The sequence below is a fragment of the Dryobates pubescens genome, unplaced genomic scaffold (assembly GCF_014839835.1).
Source record: "Dryobates pubescens isolate bDryPub1 unplaced genomic scaffold, bDryPub1.pri scaffold_60_arrow_ctg1, whole genome shotgun sequence".
Classification (NCBI taxonomy): domain Eukaryota; kingdom Metazoa; phylum Chordata; class Aves; order Piciformes; family Picidae; genus Dryobates; species Dryobates pubescens.
The window spans coordinates 135,604-156,436 of NW_026530779.1; positions in this window are offsets into that span (position 1 = coordinate 135,604).

Sequence of the window (20,833 nt, forward strand, 5' to 3'; positions counted from 1 at the left end):
TTGAGGGTGCATGCCAGAGCCAAAGGTTTTCAGGGTGTGCAGAAGAGTCCCTCCAATTCTGTAGGGGTTTGTCTGGGGGTGTCAGGGGTTTGGGGGATCTCTGGGGAGGGGTCTGAATGGGATCGTTGCAGGGTAAAAAGGAGGTGGAAAGTGGGCAGGAGGGGAAGGTATGGTTTGGGTGACTGTGGGTGTGGATTTGGGGGTCCAGTCTGGGTCCAAAGGGTTTGAGGCTGTCTGGAAGGGTCCCTAGCATTTGTGAGTACTTTGTCTGGGGGTGTCATGGTTTTGGGGGGGCTACTGGAGGGTCTGAAAGGGATCGTTGCAGGGTGAAAAGGACGAGCTGGGTTGTGCTTTGGGGGGGCGGGGGGAATGATTTGGGGGTCTCTGGAGCATGATTGGGGGGTCCAGGCAGAGTCTAAAGGGTTTGAGGATGTGCATAAGGGTCCTTGGTATACCCTAGGGGTTCGTCTGGGGTGTCAGTATTTTGGGGGGCTTCTGGAGGGATCTGAATGGGATCGTCGCAGGGTGAAAAGGACAGGCTGGGGTCTAGGTTGGATGGGGGGCAATGACTAGTGGGGCTCTGCAGGGTGTTTGGGCGGTCCAGTCTGGGTCCAAAGGGTTTGAGGATGTCTGGAAGGGTCCCTAGCATTTGAGAGAACTTGGTCTGGGGTTGTCAGGATTTTGGGGGTGCTACTGGAGGGGAATGAATGGGATCATAGCAGGGGAAAAAGGACGAGCTGGGTTCTGGATTGGGCGGGGGGTAATGATTTGGGGGGCTCTGGGGGTGCAGTATGCGTCCAAAGGGTTTGAGGAGGTGTGGAAGGGGCATGGGCATTTGGGAGGGCTTTGTCTGGGGGTGTCAGGGTTTTGGGGGGACTGCTGGAGGGGTCTGAATGGGATCGTTGCAGGGTAAAAAGGAGAAGGCGGGAAGTGGGCAGGAGGGGAAGGTATGGTTTGGGGGGCTGTGGGGGTGGATTTGGGGGTCCAGTCTGGGTCCAAAGGGTTTGAAGATGTCTGGAAGGGTCCCTAGCATTTGGGAGGGCTTTGTCTGGGCGTGTCAGGGTTTTGGGGGGATACTGGAGGGGTCTGAATGGGATTGTTGCAGGGTAAAAAGGACGAGCTGGGTTGTGGGTTGGGCGGGGGGCAATGATTTGGGGGGCTCTTGGGGGGGATTTGGGGATCCAGGCAGGCTGAAAAGTGTTTGAGGGTGTGCAGAAAGGTCCTGAGAATTCCATAGGGGATCGTCTGGGGTGTCAGGGTTTTGGGGGTCGATGGGGGGTCCTGAAGTGGACCATAGCTAGGCCAGAAAGGACGAGCTGGGAACTGGACGAAGGCAGTGGGGGAGCATGGATTTCGGGGGGCTGGGGGGCTCTGGGGGTTCCAGGCAGGCTACAAACGGCTTTAAGTTGTGCAGAAGAGTCCCTAGCATTTGGGAGGGCTTTGTCTCGGGTTGTCAGGGTTTTGGGGGGGCTACTGGATGGGTGTGAATGGGATCGTTGCAGGGTAAAAAGGACGAGCTGGGTTCAGGGTTGGGCGGGGGCAATGATTTGGGGGGCTCTGGAGCATGATTGGGAGGTCCAGGCAGAGTCCAACGGGTTTGAGGGTGGGCAGAAGGGTCCTTGGTATATCCTAGGGGTTTGTATGGGGGTGTCAGGGTTTAGGTGAGGCTACGGGAGGGGTCTGAATGGGATCATTGCAGGGTAAAAAGGAGGAGGTGGGTTCTGGCTTGGCGGGAGGCAATGATTAGGGGGGCTCTGGGGGATGATTTGGGGGATCCAGGCAGGCTGAAAAGGGTTTGAGGGTGTGCAGAAAGGACCTGAGAATTCGATAGGGGATCGTCTGGGGTGTCTGGGTTTTGTGGGGATCTCTGGGGAGGGTCTGAATGGGATCGTTGCCTGGTAAAAAGGAGGTGGAAAGTGGGCAGGAGGGGAAGGTATGGTTTGGGGGGCTGTGGGGGTGGATTTGGGGGTCCAGTCTGGGTCCAAAGGGTTTGAGGATGTCTGGAAGGGTCCCTAGCATTTGAGAGGACTTGGTCTGGGGGTGTCAGGGTTTTGTGGGGGCTACTGGAGGGGTCTGAATGGGATCGTTGCAGGGTAAAAAGGAGGTGGAAAGTGGGCAATGATTAGGAAGGCTCTGAGGGGTGATTTGGGGGTCCAGTCTGGGTCCAAAGGGTTTGAGCATGTCTGGAAGGGTCCCTAGCATTTCAGAGAACTTGGTCTGGGGTGTCAGGTTTTGGGGTGGCTACTGGAGGGAATGAATGGGATCATCACAGGGTAAAAAGGACGAGCTGGATTCTGGGTTGGGTGGGGGGTAATGATTTGGGGGGCTCTGGGGGGTGCAGTATGCTTCCAAAGGGTTTGAGGATGTCTAGAAGGGGCATTGGCATTGGGGAGGGCTTTGTTTGGGGGTGGCTGGGTTGGGGGGGGCTCTGTGGGGAGGGGTCTGAATGGGATCGTTGCAGGGTAAAAAGGAGAAGGTAGGAAGTGGGCAGGAGGGGAAGGTATGGTTTGGGGGGCTGTGGGGGTGGATTTGGGGTCCAGTCTGGGTCCAAAGGGTTTAAGGATGTCTGGAAGTGTCCCTAGCATTTGTGAGGACTTTGTCTGGGTGTGTCAGGGTTTTGGGGGGGCTACGGGAGGGGTCTGAATGGGATCGTTGCAGGGTAAAAAGGATGAGCTGGGCTCTGGCTTGGGCGGGGTCAATGATTTGGGGGGCTCTGGAGCATGACTGGGGGGGTCCACGCATAGTCCAAAGGGTGTGAGAGTGGGCCAAAGGCTCCTTGGTATACCCTAGGGTTTCGTCTGGGGGTGTCAGGGTTTCGTGGGGCGATGGGGGGGTCCTGAAGTGGATCCTAGCTGGCCTGAAACGATGAGCTGGGAACTGGTCGAAGGCGGGTGGGAGCATGGATTTCAATGGGCTGAGGTCCCTGGGGGTTGCAGGCAGGCTACAAACGGCTGTAGGTTGTGCAGAAGAGTCCCTAGCATTTGGGAGAGCTTTGTCTGGGGGTGTCAATGTTTTGGCGGGGCTACTGGAGGGGTCTGAATGGGATCGTTGCAGGGTAAAAAAGACAAGCTGGGTTCTGGGTTGGGCGGGGGGCAATGATTTGGGGGCTCTGGAGCATGATTGGGGTACCAGGGAGAGTTCAAAGGGTTTGAGGGTGGGCAGAAGGGTCCTTGGTATACCCTAGGGGTTCGTTTTGGGGGTGTCAGGGTTTGGGGGGGTGATGGGGGGTCCTGAAGTGGATCATAGCTGGCCTGAAAGGATGAGCAGGGAAGTGGGCGGAATGGGGGGTGGAGCATGGATTTCAGGGGCTGGGGGCTTCTGGTGGGGTCCAGGTAGGCTACAAATGGCTTTAGATCTTGCAGAAGGGTCCCCATCATTTGGGAGAGCTTTGTCTGGGGGTGTCAGTGTTTTGGGGGGGGCTACTGGAAGCGCCTGAATGGGATCGTTGCAGGGTAAAAAGGACGAGCTGGGTTCTGGGTTGGGCGAGGGCAATGATTTGGGGGGCTCTGAGGGATGATTGGGCAGTCCAGGCAGGTTGAAATGGGTTTGAAGATGTCAGGAAGGGTCCCTACGAGTTGGGAGGGGGTCGTCTGGGAGTGTCAGGGTTTTGGGGGGTACATGAGGGTGTTGAAGCGAGTGGTAGTGTGACAAAAGAAACAAGGTGGGAAGTGGTCAAAGTCGTGGAGCATGGATTTGGCGGGCACTGAGGGGGGGATTTGAGGGTGCATGCCAGAGCCAAAGGTTTTCAGGGTGTGCAGAAGAGTCCCTCCAATTCTGTAGGGGTTTGTCTGGGGGTGTCAGGGGTTTGGGGGGATCTCTGGGGAGGGGTCTGAATGGGATCGTTGCAGGGTAAAAGGAGGAGATGGGTTGTGCTTTGGGGGGGGGCAATGATTTGGGGGTCTCTGGAGCATGATTGGGGGGTCCAGGCATTGTCTAAAGGGTTTGAGGATGTGCATAAGGGTCCTTGGTATACCCTAGGGGTTCGTCTGGGGGTGTCAGTATTTTGGGGGGGCTTCTGGAGGGATCTGAATGGGATCGTCACAGGGTGCAAAGGACAGGCTGGGCTCTAGGATGTTTGGGGGGCAATGACTAGTGGGGCTCTGGGGGTGATTGGGCGGTCCAGTCTGGGTCCAATGGGTTTGAGGATGTCTGGAAGGGTCCCTAGCATTTGAGAGAACTTGGTCTGGGGGTGTCAGGGTTTTGGGGGGGCGGGTATGCGGGTGTTTTTAGTTCCGCTAGACGCTGTCAGAGGATGGCTGCGAGGGGAGGTGCGGTCCAAGCATCCTGGTGTGGGATCGTCGTGGGGTATCTTCGCGCTGCGGGAGCAATCTCCCTATCTATGACACTCTAGAGTAAAATGATTAGATCTGTGACAGTGGACACTTTCGAGACTGTCCAGCAGTCAGGCAATTTTGATTTAAAGTACCTAAGTTTCCAGAAACACGTTGATTTCCACTCAGGTTGTTTCCCTTCTGCAGTGGTCATGCTGGTGGTTTCAGGGCTGCTTCTATGGCCGTGGTGAGATACATTGCTGTTTGTCGGTGTCTCCTTCGTTGCTGCGTCCTTCGTTGTTATCCAGCAATCACGAGACAGTGGCACCTGTTGATACAATGCTGAAAACCTGTCAGTGTTTTCATTGGCAATGGCAAATGCCAAAATATCCAGCATTTTTGCCTTCGTATCATGAGTCAGATCTGAGTGACTTATGTAAGGTATCAACAAAGGAACCAAATGGCCGTTAGACCCTGCTGAGCAGTGAAAAGCACAAGGGTCAGAGTTATTGTCCTGAATTCTTGACCACTCTTTTTTGATCGCTAAGTCCTGACTTTATTACAAAGCCTTATCAGGAAGCTGCAGATGCTGATATGGTCTAACAAAAGGGCTTGCCCCATCGAGGTAGGTAGCAGTGACACCTTGTAAAAGGTCTGCTGGCTGCCGGGGCGTGGCTTCCCAGGCATTTGCAAGTGAATTGCCACTTAATTGAGAAGTTGCAAGGCATAGTGGTGTTTGTGACCCACTTGCGTGCTGACATGAGTTGGAAATCAGAGGGCACTGTCTTAGGATGTAGCTTTTTCGAATCAGGAGATCATCCATAGACTTACAGGTGAGAAGTCAAAATAAGGCTATCTGAATGAGAGCAAAGGCCAAACCAGAGAATTCTGGCATGCCTGGGGCCATGCATTGATACCGGTGGGTGGAATCTGCCTTAATCGATGACTCAGTAGGCGTAGGCTCTGTCGAGACCTCCGGATGTAAGTGGATTGTAAAGAGAACATCCTTCAGATGAATAATAATCAGGTCCCAATTCGAGGGGACTGGGAGTTGTGGGGCCAGGTTGCAAGGCACCCATCTCCTCTATGATCGAGTCGATCGGTCTCAGAGCATGTAATAACACCATTCGCTAACAGAAGTGACAAAAGGGGTTAACAAATGTGTTGAAAACAACTGATTGATTACAGCAGTTGTGTATCCTGACTGTAACCCATAGGGAGCTATGGCTTGTCTAGCTTCCATTAGCATTTGTCAGTTCAGAGAGTGTTAGATTCGTTGTTGACCACAGGAAACGCATATACAGACTGTGACTACGTTTCCCATAATACCTTTCCACCAATGCAATGGGACAGTTCCCGTCCCTCCCCCCTCCCCCCCCGATGGTCCCATCGGGAGTCGATTGGAACCGCCGTCGAAGTGCGATACTTCGTTGAGAATGCCTGGAATGTAGGAGGCGGAGAGGGTGTAGCGCGGCTGAAACCGCTGGGGGGAAGGGACCGCTGGCACGGGCCGTTCCTGCCAGGGCCACCGGAGCAGGCGCTGGTGTCGGTGGGAACCAGTCTGGGTCGCGTCGGTCGGTGCCGCCTTGTTCGGAGTGTCCGGTGGTGGCGGGGGCCGCGGGGGCTTGCAGGAGTCATCGCCAAGAGGACTGCCGGGCCGGGGAGAGGGTAGGCCCTGCCGGGCCGGGCCCCGCCGGGCCAGGGGCCGCAAGGCCGGGCGCCGCCGGAATGGGCGCCGCCGCTGCTGGTAGGAGCCACCGCAGGGGCGGCCGGGGCGCGGTGGTGAGAATGGTGCAGTCGCGAGCCTGCAAGCGCTGCTTTTTTTTTTCCTTTTAAGAGGAGTTGTAAACTCAACAGTATCCGGCCTCCCAGTACTGGTCCCCATCGGTAGTGGCATCAGAGGAAGATGCTGATGAAGGGGATCGAAAATGCTGAATCACAAGCTTCGCTGCCTTTTCACGGCTCTCTCTGTGCTCGGGGCAGCAGTGGTGGCGGCTAATAAAGACGGTGTGCTCGCCAAGATGGCGGGCGTGGCGTGCCGTGCGATTCCTGCTGCGTAGCGACCTCCATTGTGACTTCGTGCGCCTTCTCAGCTTGATCAGGATTTGCTTCTGCCGCTATTGACGTGGCAGGAGCAGATTTCTCCGCGCAAAAGAAACGGTAATAGGAGAGCCGCGATTCGTGTAGAGGAAGGAGCGGGCGATTGAATTGTGCGGATGCTGGCGGGCAGTATGCAGGGAGAGAGGAGGGGGCGGAGGGCAGGGGATGCCTTCCGAATCTCCCGTGTCCGTCTCGGTTAGAAATGAATGCCGCAGCCGAGTCAAAGTAAACTGCTCTGCTGTTATCGAGTGCGATGTACGTGACAGTCCGTCACACGGGGCTAGTGCGAAGAGCTTCTGTTTAAGTATTTAAGCACCTCATCCCACAGCTGGGCTGCAATCTCGTCCCGCGCTTCGGAAGTAAAAGCGCAATTGCCGCGGGGTTGATTCCGGGCGCAGGCTAATAGCCCGTTTAAGATCCCAAAATTGCCAGTAATGTCTCTCACAGAGAGAATAAGTTGGAGGGCGTTTTTGCACAGCTTCTTCTGTTTCATGGTGTGCTTCCCTTGCCCCCCGGCCGCTCGCCGGATCCACGGCGAGATTCACTTCCTTTGTGAGCGTGCGCTGCTATTTTTAGCACCGGGGCAGTGCTGAGTGCGGCCGGCTCTCCGTAATCACTCGGACGTACCTCTTTATGCTGACTCGTGCAGCATCGTCAGGGCCGAGGACCCCAATCCACGTTGGATGCCAGATATAGCCAGATATGGCGACAACGGAGGTTCTTGGAATCAATACGGCTGACCAATATGATCGGGTATTGATCCTTTATTGTTCCAGTATTGCAGGCCTATGGCTCAGGCCTATGGTGAAAGCATGGAAGGAGAGGAGACAGGACAGGCAGGAAAAGAAAGAAGAAGTGTGTAGCAAGGAAACTGCTACAATTTATATAACCTTGGTGTGCCTTGTTGGCATGGACTCATTGGTCCTCTATGAGTGACCACACATCAACATTATTGTAGATTATTGGTCCAATTATGGATGACACACGAGGTTTGTTGATGCAGGTGCATGTCCTGTTGTCCCGAGATAACTCACTATGTTTCTAGCTACCAGCGTCTTGTTTTAGTTACAGTGCTGCAGGCACAGCACTGTTTTGGCATACTGGTAGCTGGCTCTGCACTTCTGCTGAGCATGGCCTACCACCATGTCAGGCTCTTAGGCCTGAACTGCCAGATTGCTCACACCACTCATAACTGGTGTTCCCACAGACCTATACTGGGAGGGGATAAAGGAATCCAGCCTATTTTGGGAGAAGGCCTAATGTGCACTTGGAAGTGTTAAAGGGTCCCTGTTTGGATAGGCACAGGGCTCAGACAGTACTGGAGGGCAAGAAGGTTTCCAGTTTCTACTGGAATGCATGCAGTGATTCCTAGAAGGGGGCCTGGAGATGCATTTTGCACTGGGATGGGACAGAGGCAGTAGTGGGAGAGGACAAGGTGATCCAGTTTGTTCTGGGAGGAGGCCACAGCTGTACTGGGAGCAGTTCAGATTATGTAGTTTTTACTGGGAAGGGACACAGCCTGTACTGGGAGTGGGTTCAAAATGTCCTCTTGGCACTGGTGAGATTCAGTTGATAGTGGGACAGGAACAGGGTTACCAGTTTGTTCTGGGCTGTCTCTCAAGCTGTGCTGGATGACATCAGGAGGATCAATATTTTTGGACAAGGCCGGTTTGTATCTGGAGGGCCTAAAGGGACCATGCCTGAACTGAGATGGAGCCCAGTCTCTAGTGGGATAGGATCAGGGTCTCCAGTTTGCACTGTGAGGTGGCCACACTGCAGCGGAAGGAGGCAGGGTATGAAATTTGTCCTGTGATGGTTGGAGTTGGTATGGAAGAGAGACAGAGGATCAGTTTGCACTGGAATGAGGAGCAATTTGTACTAGGAGCATGGGTCCAGCAAGTACTGCTGCTCCCTGGCAGTGCTGCTGTGCTGGGACTCATTGCCCCTCCACCTCTGCACAGAGGAGATGTCCCTGAAGCTCCAGAAAATACTTGGAGGAAGGACCTCAAGGAAAAAAAAAAGTTACTGAAAAGTTCTTTCTTTTGATTAACCACACAAGGAGCACAGCTCCCCCAAACTTAAATCCTCAGTCAGAAAAGCAAAGCAGAAAGTGATTAGAAAGGTGATGACAACATTGCCAAAAGTAAAAATCCACCACAAACAGCAAAACTCCAGCAGCCAGGCTGGGCCTGCACTGAGTGACATCAGAACTGCTCTGCAGGAGAAGACAAAGAGTTTATTGCTTCTGAAACCATCCAGGGATCAGTCGGCTCAGGGCACCCTTGAGCTCCTGGTTCCTCAGGCTGTAGATGAGAGGGTTCACTGCTGCAGGCACCACTGAGTACAGAACAGACACAATAAGGTTCCAGAAAGGAGAGGACATGGAAGGGGCTTCAGGTCGGCAAAGATGCCAGTGGTGATAAACAGGGAGACCTGTGGCAGGGAGGCAGGTGGCAAAGGCTTTGTGGTGTCCCTGCTGAGAGGGGATCCTCAGCACTGCCCTGAAGATCTGCACATAGGACACCACAATTAACACAAAACAGAGAAATAATAGGCAAATTGTGACCATAACAAGCCCTATTTTCCTGAGGTAGGATGTGGAGCAGGAGAGCTTGAGGATCTGGGGGATGTCACAGAAGAACTGGTCCACAACATTGCCCTGGCAGAGGGGCAGGGAAAATGTATTGGCTGTGTGCAGCAGACCATTGAGAACTCCACAGGCCCAGGCAGCTGCTGCCAGGTGGAGACAAACTCTGCTGCCCAGGAAGGTCTCATAGTGCAGGGGTCTGCAGATGGCAACGTAGCAATCGTAGGACATGGTGGTGAGGAGAAAATACTCTGCTGAAATGAAAAAGAGAAAAAAAAGTACTTGTGCAGCACATCCTGCATAGGAAATGTCCTTGGTATCCCTCAGGGAATTGGACATTGACTTGGGCACAGTGGTAGAGATAGCACCCAGGTCAAGGAGGGCGAGGTTGAGGTGGAAGAAGTACATGGGGGTGTGGAGGTGGTGGTCCCAGGCTATGGTGCTGATGATGAGGCCATTGCCCAGCAGGGCAGCCAGGTAGATGGCCAGGAAGAGGCAGAAGTGCAGGAGCTGCAGCTGCCTTGTGCCTGGGAATGGCAGGAGGAGGAAGTGGGTGATGGAGCTGCTGTTGGCCATCTGCTGCCTCTGGCCATGGAGACCTGTCCAAGGAGGGAAAGGCAGTGAAAAGTTAGGGCACATTCCTCTCCGCTTCATTGTAATCCCTGTCCATGAGCTGGATGAGGAATGGATCAGCTCATTCCCATCACTACCAACCCATGGCAGAGTTCATCACAGCTTCAAATGCAGCAGGGACCCAGAATTGCCATGAAGATTCCTCTGGTGTCAGAACAGAAAGTGACCAACAGCCCAATCCCAGAGAACAGGAGTCCCATTGTGGTGGGTTGAAATTTCCCCCAGCATTATCTATGCCAGAGCAGCTCAGTTAGAAGCAAATGAAGCTGTGTTGAAAAGCAAGAGCTACACTCTGCAATGGAATGCAATGAACAGGTACAAAACATCCAGGAGTGGCAATATTAGACAGGTATTTACAATTAGCAAACAACAAAAAACCCTCCTGTTCAGAGACCAGGGAAGCTGTTCCACTGCCCCTAACCTCTACACCCTTATTCCATGAGAGAGAGGAGGAGGGGAGAGAGAATAAAAGCAGTGGGTTAGACTCACCCAAGGCCAGGCAAAGCAGGTGATCTCTCCCAAGAGAAGTAAAACAGCTGAGATCAGAAGAGAAGAGAGAGAATTGTTATGGTACAGCTCCTCTGATTCCAGATATTTATCCAATGAATTTGTTTAGAATAATCTTTTCTTTTCCTTTTCACACCCAAGAGTGATCTATTTTTTTTTTCCTACTTTTTTGCTCAAAATCTGTAACTAAATTTTAAAGGCATTGCCTAAAACCACCACACCCATGGAGAGGTGGAGAAACAGGGAGCAGGCCTGCAATGCTGCAGAGACAGTGAAGGGAAGAGAGAAAGGCAGAGGGGCTGAGGGTGAAGCCTTCTCCTTCCCCAGCTCTGCTCACTGCTGCTCACAGGATGGAACTGAAGGGCTTTGGTCCTCCTTCTGTGTGCACGCTCCAGGACCCTTCAGCTGCAAAGGCTGTGCCTCATGATCTGGAGCCCATAGCTTTGAGGGCCCTGCCTCTGCTGGGTAGAATTGAAGAGCGAAAGCCTGCATTGGGAAATGTGTCTGCAGTGCAGAGAATGGCACAGAGGTGCCTGATCCCCCTTGCCAGGGCATCTCTGCCAGCAGATCCCTCTCCCCCCATGCACAGGTCTCTCCTGTCTGTTTCTGTCCTTGCAGGAATTGCTTCTCTGTGCCCAGGTTTCCTCCCTGTCACTGCTGACAGATGCATCCCACCTGCTGTGTGCTCAGCTCTGCTCTGCAGACCCCTCCCAGCAGCAGGACACTGCCCAGGGTCAGCTCCACATGTGCAGGGCTCAGGAGCAGCTCAGACAAAGGCTAATGAGACCTTTGTTCTCAGAGTCTTATGAACAGCACTGAAACAAACTCTAGCCTCACACTGCCCTCCCAGCACACCAAGGGGATCAACATTCAAAGCCAAGACTCCTTCCCTTCCAGCAAAATGCTGCCTTGATGGTCTTCTGCAAAGCCTCCTCAGAAATGCCCAGGGGGGAGTTAGAACTGTGAGCAGCTCTGGCCAATGCAGCTCCCTCCCCACAGCAGAAGGACCCTGCCCTGCCCTGCCCTGCCCTGCCCTGCCCTGCCCTGCCCTGCCCTGCCCTGCCCTGCCAGGGCTGTCTCCTGCCACTCACAGCTTCTCCCCACAGCACTGTGTGGAGCTCCCTGGACAAGCTGAGAGCTGAGCCTGGCAGGCAGCAGAGTCATTGCCCCAGCACACAGCCCCTGGGCTGCAGGGACCCTGCTCTGAAGGACAGCCCTGACCACCCCTGCCTGCACCCCAGGGCTCCACAGCTCTCCAGAAAAGCCTGAAAAGAGCCTCTGGACAGGAAGATTTCCTTCCAGCCCCCACCAGCTGTGGCTCTGCCAGCTTTAGGAGATGCCTCCAGGAGCTGCACCTGCACTGCCCTGCCCCCACAGACTCACCGTGTCAGTGACTGCAGTGACTTCTCCTGTCAGCTCTCAGTCACCCTCCTGGACACTTCGAAGCTCTCTTTGCCTTCCTCATCTCACTGAGATCCACTGGCAGTGCCCTCAGCCCTGCTGTGCAGAGCAGAGGAGCTGCTCCTGGGCACAGCTGACACTTTTCATTGCTGCCTACTTTCCAGCAGCTCCCTCCAGCCACAGAGCTCAGCCCAGCTGAGCAGCAGAGGACCAACCCAAGGGCATTTTAATGACCCTCTGGTGGCTTTGGTGCCAGGTAAACATCAGAGACTGAGAGGAAGATGATGAAACCTCTCCAGAAGTTGAAGTCACTTTCAAACTCTGAAGTTTCTTCTCTTGTTGATGGGTCCCAGTGAGGACACTGCTGGGAAAGTGTCTGCAGGCTGTGGCTGGAGCAGAGAACTGGTGGCAGTGCTGAGAGGTCAGGACAAGCAGAGGAAGATGTCTCTGATGCTGAGCAAACCTGGAGGTGTTTCATTAATGCAAAGGGTCAAGCCCTGAGCCCTGGCTCCTGGACAGGCAGATCCTGTCCCTCACTCACCCCTCAGGGCTCTTCCTGGAGCAGTGAGATGTAGAGAGGACCAATGTCAAGGGCAGGACTATGGCACAACCCCTCCCAGGCTCCTGAGGATGGACAAGGAGGCAATGAGACCCCAGGGCTGGAAGGAGGAGTTGTCTCCTCAGAGGCATCAGTGGCACAGAGCACAGCCAGAACCAAAGGCAGGAAGAGCTTGGCTCTTGCACAGCCCTCTGCCATCTGCCCCTCAGGCTGTCCTCTGCTGCTGCATCAGCTGAGCCTCTTTCCCTGCAGGCTGTAGTCACCCACCCAGCTGCCCCACCTTGCTGGCACCTTCCTTTGCTGCTCTCTCTCCATCCTCCCTGGGTGTTCCTTGAAACTCCAAGCCTTGGAGTGCTCCAGGCTGCTGCTGGGCGATGTCTTGCAGTGACATTTCTTTCTCCTCATGTTCTGTCTGGACCTCCCCAGCTGCACTTTGTGGCTTTGTTTCTTTCTCTTGCACTTTGTCACTGTGCAGAAAAGCTTCTCCATGGCTCAAAGCACTCCCCAAACACTCTCAGGGTACTCTGCTCCTGTCCTCAATCTTCACACCACTGAGCCCATGGCCTTCAGCCTCTCTCTACTGTTCATGTGCCTGAGGCCTCCCAAGCACATCTTGGGTTATGTCTGGGCACTCTCCAAGGTCTTTACAGATGGAAATGTGGTGGTCATAGGACAACCAAGAGACCAAGTGCCCGATGTGCCTTCAGGAGAACTGGAGCCCTGAGGGTGAGATCTGCCCAGTTGCCAGGGAAGGGTCATAGCTGAGTCCAGCAGTACAAATGTCTGCCTCAGCCTGAAGCAGCAGACTGAGGAGCTGCACAGAGCAGGAGCAGCATTTAGCTACATGCCTGTGTGACCCTGCTGCTGCAGGAGAGAAAAGGAGTCGCCACTTCCACCGCTCCGTGCCCTGTAAACCCCAGGGGAATCCAGAGCACCATTCATGCCCTGTGCTCCAAAGCCAGGACTGCTCTGATAGGATCCTGCCCACACTCATTTTTCCAGGGCTGTTGTGGTGGGTTAATGCCCATTCCGGGAACAAAAAAAACAAAGCAGGGTGGAGGGCTTGCAGGTACTTTACCCTCCCTGGGAAGCTGAGTCTGTTCCACTCCCCTCTCCCTTTCCAGCTAGGGCATGAAAAGCAGGACATTGCAGCTGTCAGCTCTTCTTTTTGGCTCCTGCCTCTGCTGGATGAGAGCTACTGCAGCTGGCCTCCTGCTCCTCTGGCACATGATCGGACCTGATCCTTCTCCCTGCTGCCTCTGCACCTCCTCAGAGAAAGACTGGGTTTGTATTATTCTCTTTTTTTTGTCCCACTCCCATCCATTCTTGTTCCTTGCCCTTGTGAACCTTTCCTGTTATTGTTTTATATATATATATTGTTTAAAGACAACTCTTTATCTCTCTGCTTCCAAGCCGACTCCAAATTATTGTTTGGTGGATTTGCTCCTTCCTTTTTCCCCTCTCTGTTGGGAGAGAGGAGGGAGGAGTGGGGGAGAGATTCTCAGCCTTGCCCCCATCTGAGCTCTTCACTCCCAGTTAAGGCTCAAACCACCACAGCTGTTCTCTTTCCACTTCCACACTCTCCTGCTGAGCCCCTGTGTTGGGGCAAGGCCTGAGTGCTCTGGCAGCTTGGGCACCATCCTGCTGCGTGGCAGTCCCATGACCACAGGCAGACACAGGCCATCAAAAAAATCAAAATTAAAATAGAAAATAGATTAAATAAAATAAACATGCAAATAAAAAGTTAATTAAAATAAAGAATATAAGATTAAAAAAAAAAAAAACTGGATAAAAATTAAGAGAAAATTAAAACTAAAAAATTGATTAAAATAACAAAGTAAAATAAGAATTAAAAAATTGCAATAACAAGATACAAATAAAAAAGGTTAAATACACAAATAAATTTTTAAATGTCAAAAAAGTAAATTTAAAATAACAATAATAAAAATTTAAAGAACAAAACACATTAATTAAGATAAAATATGAAAATAACAAGGATCATTTAGTCCCAACCACACTGCCATGGGCAGGGACTCCTCACACTGGATCAGGCTGGCCGGAGCCTCATCCTGCTTGGTCTTGAACACCTCCAGGCATGGGGCCTTGGCTGCCTCCCTGGACAACCCATTCCAGGGCTTCACCACTCTCATGGTGAAGAATTTCTTCCTTACATCCAGCCGGACTCTTCCCATCCCCAGCTTTGTTCCACTCTCCCTAGCCCTGTCATTCCCTGACATGCTAGGAAGTCCCTCCCCAGCATTCTTGTAGGCTCTATTCAGATACTGGATGGCCACAATAAGGTCAACTCAGAGCCTTCTTTTCTGCTAACTGCAATCATCGCAATAAACAATGGCAGAAGAGTCAAGACCATGAGGAAACAGCATTGCCCATGCAGTCGAACATTGATCACAATAACTGTTATGATAATCTGGGATCAAAAGCATCACTCAGAAGGATGTACCACAGCACCATGTGAATTAGGACTGAATATTATGGTTGGTTGATTGTTGTGTGATTAGAGAAAATGTTCCTATGGACTTCTATGTTATCTCACCAGTTTGCTATAATTTTACACACCTAGAGGGAAAATCAAAATCCATTATAACACAACATGCATTTGCACTTTAGGCTGGAAACAAAACAAACAACTAAATACCTAAAAAAACAAAGGGGGGGAAAGAGAGGATGTCCCATAGCAAAAAAGTCTTTTAATGGTACCAACAAGAGCTAGTTAGCTCATGGCAACACCTAGAAACATCAACTTTGCAAAGTGCTGCAACCCTCTCACCACAAGACAGCACAAACACAGCACAACTGTCATGAAAATGACAGTCAGCAAACCTGCCTAGCACTGACCTCAACGACTGTCACGGTGTGACTGTTTGAGGCTGTGCCTTTAAGGAAGGAGCACTCTGGCTAAATGTTTATAAATATTTTGTATTCTAAATGAATTTCATTGGCGAATTAACGGGGAGCTGAGGTCTTAGACCCAGAGCATCTGGAACTTTTCTTCAGTTTTCCTCCCTTCACTCTGATTGTGTTTATTTGCTGTATATTTCTCTATATAAATACCTGTATATATTGTGTTATATATAATCTGCTTCCTATATATGCTTGTAAATATAGTCTGCTTTCTCCAACTGAGTTTAGCTATGGTTTCTTACTCTGTGGGGGAGGGAGAGCTAGGCCCTCTCTCAACCCACCACACATGATAATCCGAGATGTCAACAGAAAGCATCTAACTTATAGCAGAGTGTTGTGCCTGCTTAACTATTGTGTGAACATGAAGAGATCAGTATTACTAGGATGAGCAAAACCACATTATTATGTGTAATTTTATATTGGGCAAAGCAACGAAGCTTCTTTGCTCTTGCTCTTTGCCTGCAAGTTTTCTGTCTGTGAAGGTAGAGCCTGGCCAGATCTACCTTTACAGATTAAAGACATCTTGCTGCCATTAAACAATTCATGATTTTTGACCATCCTAGAGAAAATAAAGATGCAACATACCCCTAAAGCAGATTGTAAAAGACAGCGCTGAGGATTGGATTTGTGTCTTAATCTCTATGTGCAATGTGTTCAGGCATAATCAAGTCTTGTCAGTCAATAAGAGGAGTGAAATGTAAAGATTAAAACTAGTAAGATCTAAGTTCTTCTTTACAAGGTTTGTTATCTTTGACCATGTATTATGCCAGCTCTGTTAGAACATTCTAACTGGCTCAACTTAAGTACCGTGCCTTGTATGGTTTACATCAGTCTGTTAGACATGCTGCACTGCAGGACTTCTGCTTTTGCTATATAGCTTAGCTTTAACTTGCTTGCTTCTGTGTATGCAAAGAGTATCTTGTATGGGATAGGAACTCCCATGACCAGATTGCTCACAAAAACAAAAAGGGGGATTTGTGGCAATGGTGGCAGTAAGCAGTGTGAGCAAGCTGGTAGTATAAGCTTAAAGCCTGACATGATGGTAGGCCATGCCCAGCATAAGTGCAGAAGTGGCTAGCAGTGTAGCCAAACAGTGCTGTGCCTGCAGCATGTAACTAAAGCAGGGCACTGGTAGCTATAAACACAGAGAGCGTTATCTGGGAATAACAGGACACACACCTGCATCAACAACCTCGCGTGTCATCAGTAGTGTGACCAATAATCTATACCAGTACAATGTGTGGTCACTCGTGGGGAACCAATGAAGCTATGCCAACAATGCTCTCCAAGTCTATATAAGCTCTAAAGGTTCCATTAATACACGCTATTATTATTATTAGCTCTCCATATTAGCTCTAAATTAGCACTACACAATGCTATACTCGCACTATAGCCGTACAATACTGGAACAATAAAGGAACAATACTCGATCATATTGGTCATTCATGTTGACTTCAGTCTCCATTGCAGACGCCTATCCATCCTTGTTCCTTGCCCTTGTGAAAACTTACCTGTTATTGTTACATATATATATTGTTTAAAGAAATTCTTTACCTCTCTACTTCCAAGCCAACTCCAAACTATTTCTTGGTGGATTTGCTACTTCCCTGTCTTTTTCCTCTCTATGGGGAAAGAGGGGCGGAGAGGCGGGGGAAGGATTCTCAGCCTTTCCCCCATCTGAGCTCTTAAGTACCAGTTAAGGCTCAAACCACACAGTCAGAAAGGCACCTCAGGGTTTGAGAGGAACCATTCCAAATGCCCTGGGAGGGAGTAAAGTCCAACTACAGTGGAGAAGGCCAACTGAGGCTGGGCTGCAGAAGGAGTGTGGCCACCCAGACACAGAAGTTGTCCTCCCCCCAGACTCAGCACTGCTCTGGCCACATCTGGATGCTTGGTGTCTGGTTTAGGAATATCCAGTCTGAAGGAATGCAGAGGAACTGCAGAGACTACAGAGGAGATTGACATCTCTCTGGGAGAGATGGGGATGGGGATTGACATCTCTCTGGAGAGGCTGAGGGACCTGGGCTGCTTCAGCCTACTGAATGGAGGCTCAGGGCACTGCCACAGCAGTGTGCACATGGCTGAAGGGTGGTTTCAGGGAGGGGAGAGAACAAAACCTTCACAAAGCACATCTTGGAAGGTTCAGAGTGGAGAGGAGGCCAAAGAAATGTCCTTCAAAGCGCAGAGCTGCTATGCATGAGGCCATCCAGAGGTGTCAGGAAATGGCAGGGAGAGCTGAGACAGCTCAGGGAAGACATGGAAATGGCAGGACAAGAGCTGGGTGGAAAAGCAAGATGTGTATCAGCAGCCTGAAGGGAAAGAGCTGCAGGCAGGGGACAGTGTAGGAGAGGCTGCAGTAGGGATGGCCAAGGGCTCTGGTGAGGCTGAGAAGCCCAACAGGACCAAGACCTCTGTCTCATTGCCTTTGGCACTTGCCTCTGCCACCAAGGCCTGTGAGGAGAAACTTGGCTTTGAGGCTTTGAGGTTCTTCTAGTCCAAGGGCAGTGGTCAGGGCTTGGCCTTTCTGATTCCTAGAACAAAGGCAAGTTTTTCTGCCCTGCACTTTGCCTTTGTCTCCCTGCAATCCTGGCCTCTAACAAGCTGCTCTAACGAGTCCCTGGGGAGCCTTTGTCAGTAACAAGCCTCAGTGAGGCCAATCAGTGCTTCAAGGTACTTTGGAGTTTGCTTCTGCCTTGGACTTGTTGAGAGGCTTCTTGGCAGTACCTTGGCAGAGTCTCCTGGCAGTACCTCAGGATGATGTAATCAGCCCCAAACACTCCATGGGGCTCATTAAATACTGCTGAACCTCTAATTATTGCCAAGGTTTCTGCAGCTAATTGGAGAGGCTTTTATTGCACAAAGCATCTCATGAAAAGTACTTTTAAAGGTACAGTTCATTACTTTTCAGCAGCAAACCACAGCAAAATCTGTCAAGGTCCCACCCTGGTCACTGCTCACCCTCACTCCCCACTGCTCCCAGCAGAGCCCTGAGCCAGAGGTGAAGGACAGGATCTGCCTTGCCAGGGGCTGGGGCTCAGGGCTTGGCCCTTTGCAGCAATGAAACCCCTCCGGGTTTCCTCAGCAGCAGAGCCACCTTGAGCTGCTTGTCCTGACCTGTCAGCACTGCCTCGGTTCTCTGCTCTCACCACAGCCTGGAGATGCTTCAGTGCCTCCAGTGATGCTTCCCTTGCATCCACTGTCTCCTTCTGCTCTAACCAGACCCTGGGGACCCTTTCCCAGTGTGCTTCACTGGGACCCATTAAGAGTAGAAGAAACTTCAGAGTTTGAATCTGACTTCAACTTCTGGAGAGGTTTCATCAGCTTCCCCTCAGTCTCTGAGGTTCATGGACTCGGCAGCAAAGCCACCAGAGGGCTCCTTTAAATGCCTTGGGCTGGTCTGTTGTGCTGAGCCAGGTCAGGCTCCTGGGCTGGAAGGTGCTGCTGGCAAGCAGGCAGAACTGCAGAGACACAGCTCTAGCCAGGAGCAGCTCCTCTGCATAGCATAGCAGGGCTGAAGACACTGCCAGAGGATCTCAGGGAGATGAGGAAGGCAGAGAGAGCTTTGAGGTGGCCAGGACTGGGAGGGTGACTGAGAGCTCACTGGAAGAGAAGTCACTGCAGTCACTGACACAGTGAGGTGCAGGGTGGTGCAGGTGCACTTCCAAGAGGCATCTCCTAAAGCTGGCACAGCCACAGTTGATGATGGCTGTATGGAGAAGCTGTGGTTGAGAGGAGCCACCCCGGCAGTGCAGAGCAGGGCAGGGTAGGGCAGGGTCCTTCTGCTCTGAAGAGGCTGCTGCGTGGGTCAGGGCTGCTCACAGCTGCAGCTCAGCTCCAGGGAACTTCCAAAGGGATGTTTGAAGGACAAGGTCCAAGCAGGGTCTGCTCTAAAGAGAGAAGAGTTCCTGAGTCTGTGTTTGCAGTTTCCTGTTCTGAGGACAAGGGAAAATGGGGAGTGAAAGAAAAGTAGCAAAGGACCATTCAAGTTGGAACAAGTCCTTGAAACTGGGGAGGTGTATCTTGGAGTGGTCAGGAGGTCTGCTGGAAGCCTCCTAAAGAGCCTTCAGCCTCTGCCTGTGGACAGCAGCACCAGCACCCTGGCTGGACTCCTCAGGATGTCTCCAGCCAGTGCCCTTCAAACAGGCAGGTTTCTGTAGGTGAGTGCAGAGGGGCTGGGCTGGGCTCTGTGAGAAGGGCAAATCCATCACCCAGCACACTCCTGCCAGGGTGAGAACCTCCAGGCAGCAGGGATCTGATCAGAGGAGGAAACTGAACCCAACAATGTTGTGGGAGGGAGCATTGAGTCATCTCCATCTGATCCCCTCCAAGCCAGACCCTTCCTCTGAGCAAGGCCCTTGGCCTACTCTTCCTCCCCAGAAAAGCCTCTGGCCTCAGGGTCGTGGGCTCCAAGGTGTGAAGCACCTCCTCTGCAGCCAGAGCTGCAGCAGAGGCAGAGCTGCCACAGGAGAGGAAATGCCTCTGGGTGTTGCAATGAGCCCTGAGTGTGCTGGGCTGCAAGTGTGGTGCTGAGACCTTGAGAGAGGCTGAGACACTGAGTGGTCTGTGGGGGATCCCTCTGCTCTCAGCAGGGCCTGGTGGCTTTTCAGGGGGACATGGGAGTGTGATCACCTCCAGCTCAGCAGGGCACAAGCCCAGAGAAGTGGGGAAGTAGCAGCAGGGCCAGAGCAGCTCCCCTCACTCTGCTCTGAGCCACAGGCAGCCTCTTGCCTTGCAGGCTTCTGCTCTCTCTGTTCCCCCTGAGGGCAGCAGAAAAGCTGTGTGTGAGAACTTGTGACAGCCATGAACACTCTGGGGGTGAGATATGGGCAGCTGGAGTACAAAAGCCTAAGACATTCAGGAACTGCCTTTTTCTACCCTCTCTCCTTAGCACTGGGAGATGCTGAGAAGCCTTTCTGCTTTGGAACTCTTTCATCTGAATGTGGACACCAGAGATTGCTGCTGCCTCCAGCACTCCCCTGCTGCAGAGCAGGACTGACTCAGCAGCAGGAAGCAGGAAGAGTCTCTGCTCTTCCCTGCATGCTCAGCCAGCACAAAAGAGTCCAGCAACAGAGCTGGAGGGAGGTCTCCTCAAAACAAAAACTTGAGTCTCCATATCAGGGGCTCAGAAATGGCTTTGGTTGTGCTCCATTGACTTGTGACTGCCTTTGCCTTTTGGCTGCTGCACTGTGCACAAAGGGCACAAATGTCCAACAGCAGCTCCATCACCCACTTCCTCCTCCTGCCATTCCCAGGCACAAGGCTGCAGCTCCTGCACTTCTGCCTCTTCCTGGCCATCTACCTGGCTGCCCTTCTGGGCAATGGCCTCATCATCACCACCATAGCCTGGGACCACCACCTCCACACCCCCATGTACTTCTTCCTCCTCAACCTCGCCCTCCTTGACCTGGGTGCTATTTCCACCACTGTGCCCAAGTCCATGGACAATTCCCTGAGGGACACCAGGGACATCTCCTATGCAGGATGTGTTCTCCAGGTCTTCTTTTTCATATTCCTGATGTCAGCAGAGTATTTTCTCCTCACCTCCATGTCCTACGATCGCTACGTTGCCATCTGCAGACCCCTGCACTATGAGACCCTCCTGGGCAGCAGAGTTTGTGTCCACCTGGCAGCAGCTGCCTGGGCCTGTGGGGGTCTCCATGCTCTGCTGCACACAGCCAATACATTATCCCTGCCCCTCTGCCTGGGCAATGCTCTGGACCAGTTCTTCTGTGAAGTGCCCCAGATCCTCAAGCTCTCCTGCTCCACATCCTACCTCAGGGAGCTTTGGCTTCTTGTGGCCAGTGCCTGTTTATACTGTGTCTGTTTTGTGTTGATTGTGGTGTCCTATGTGCA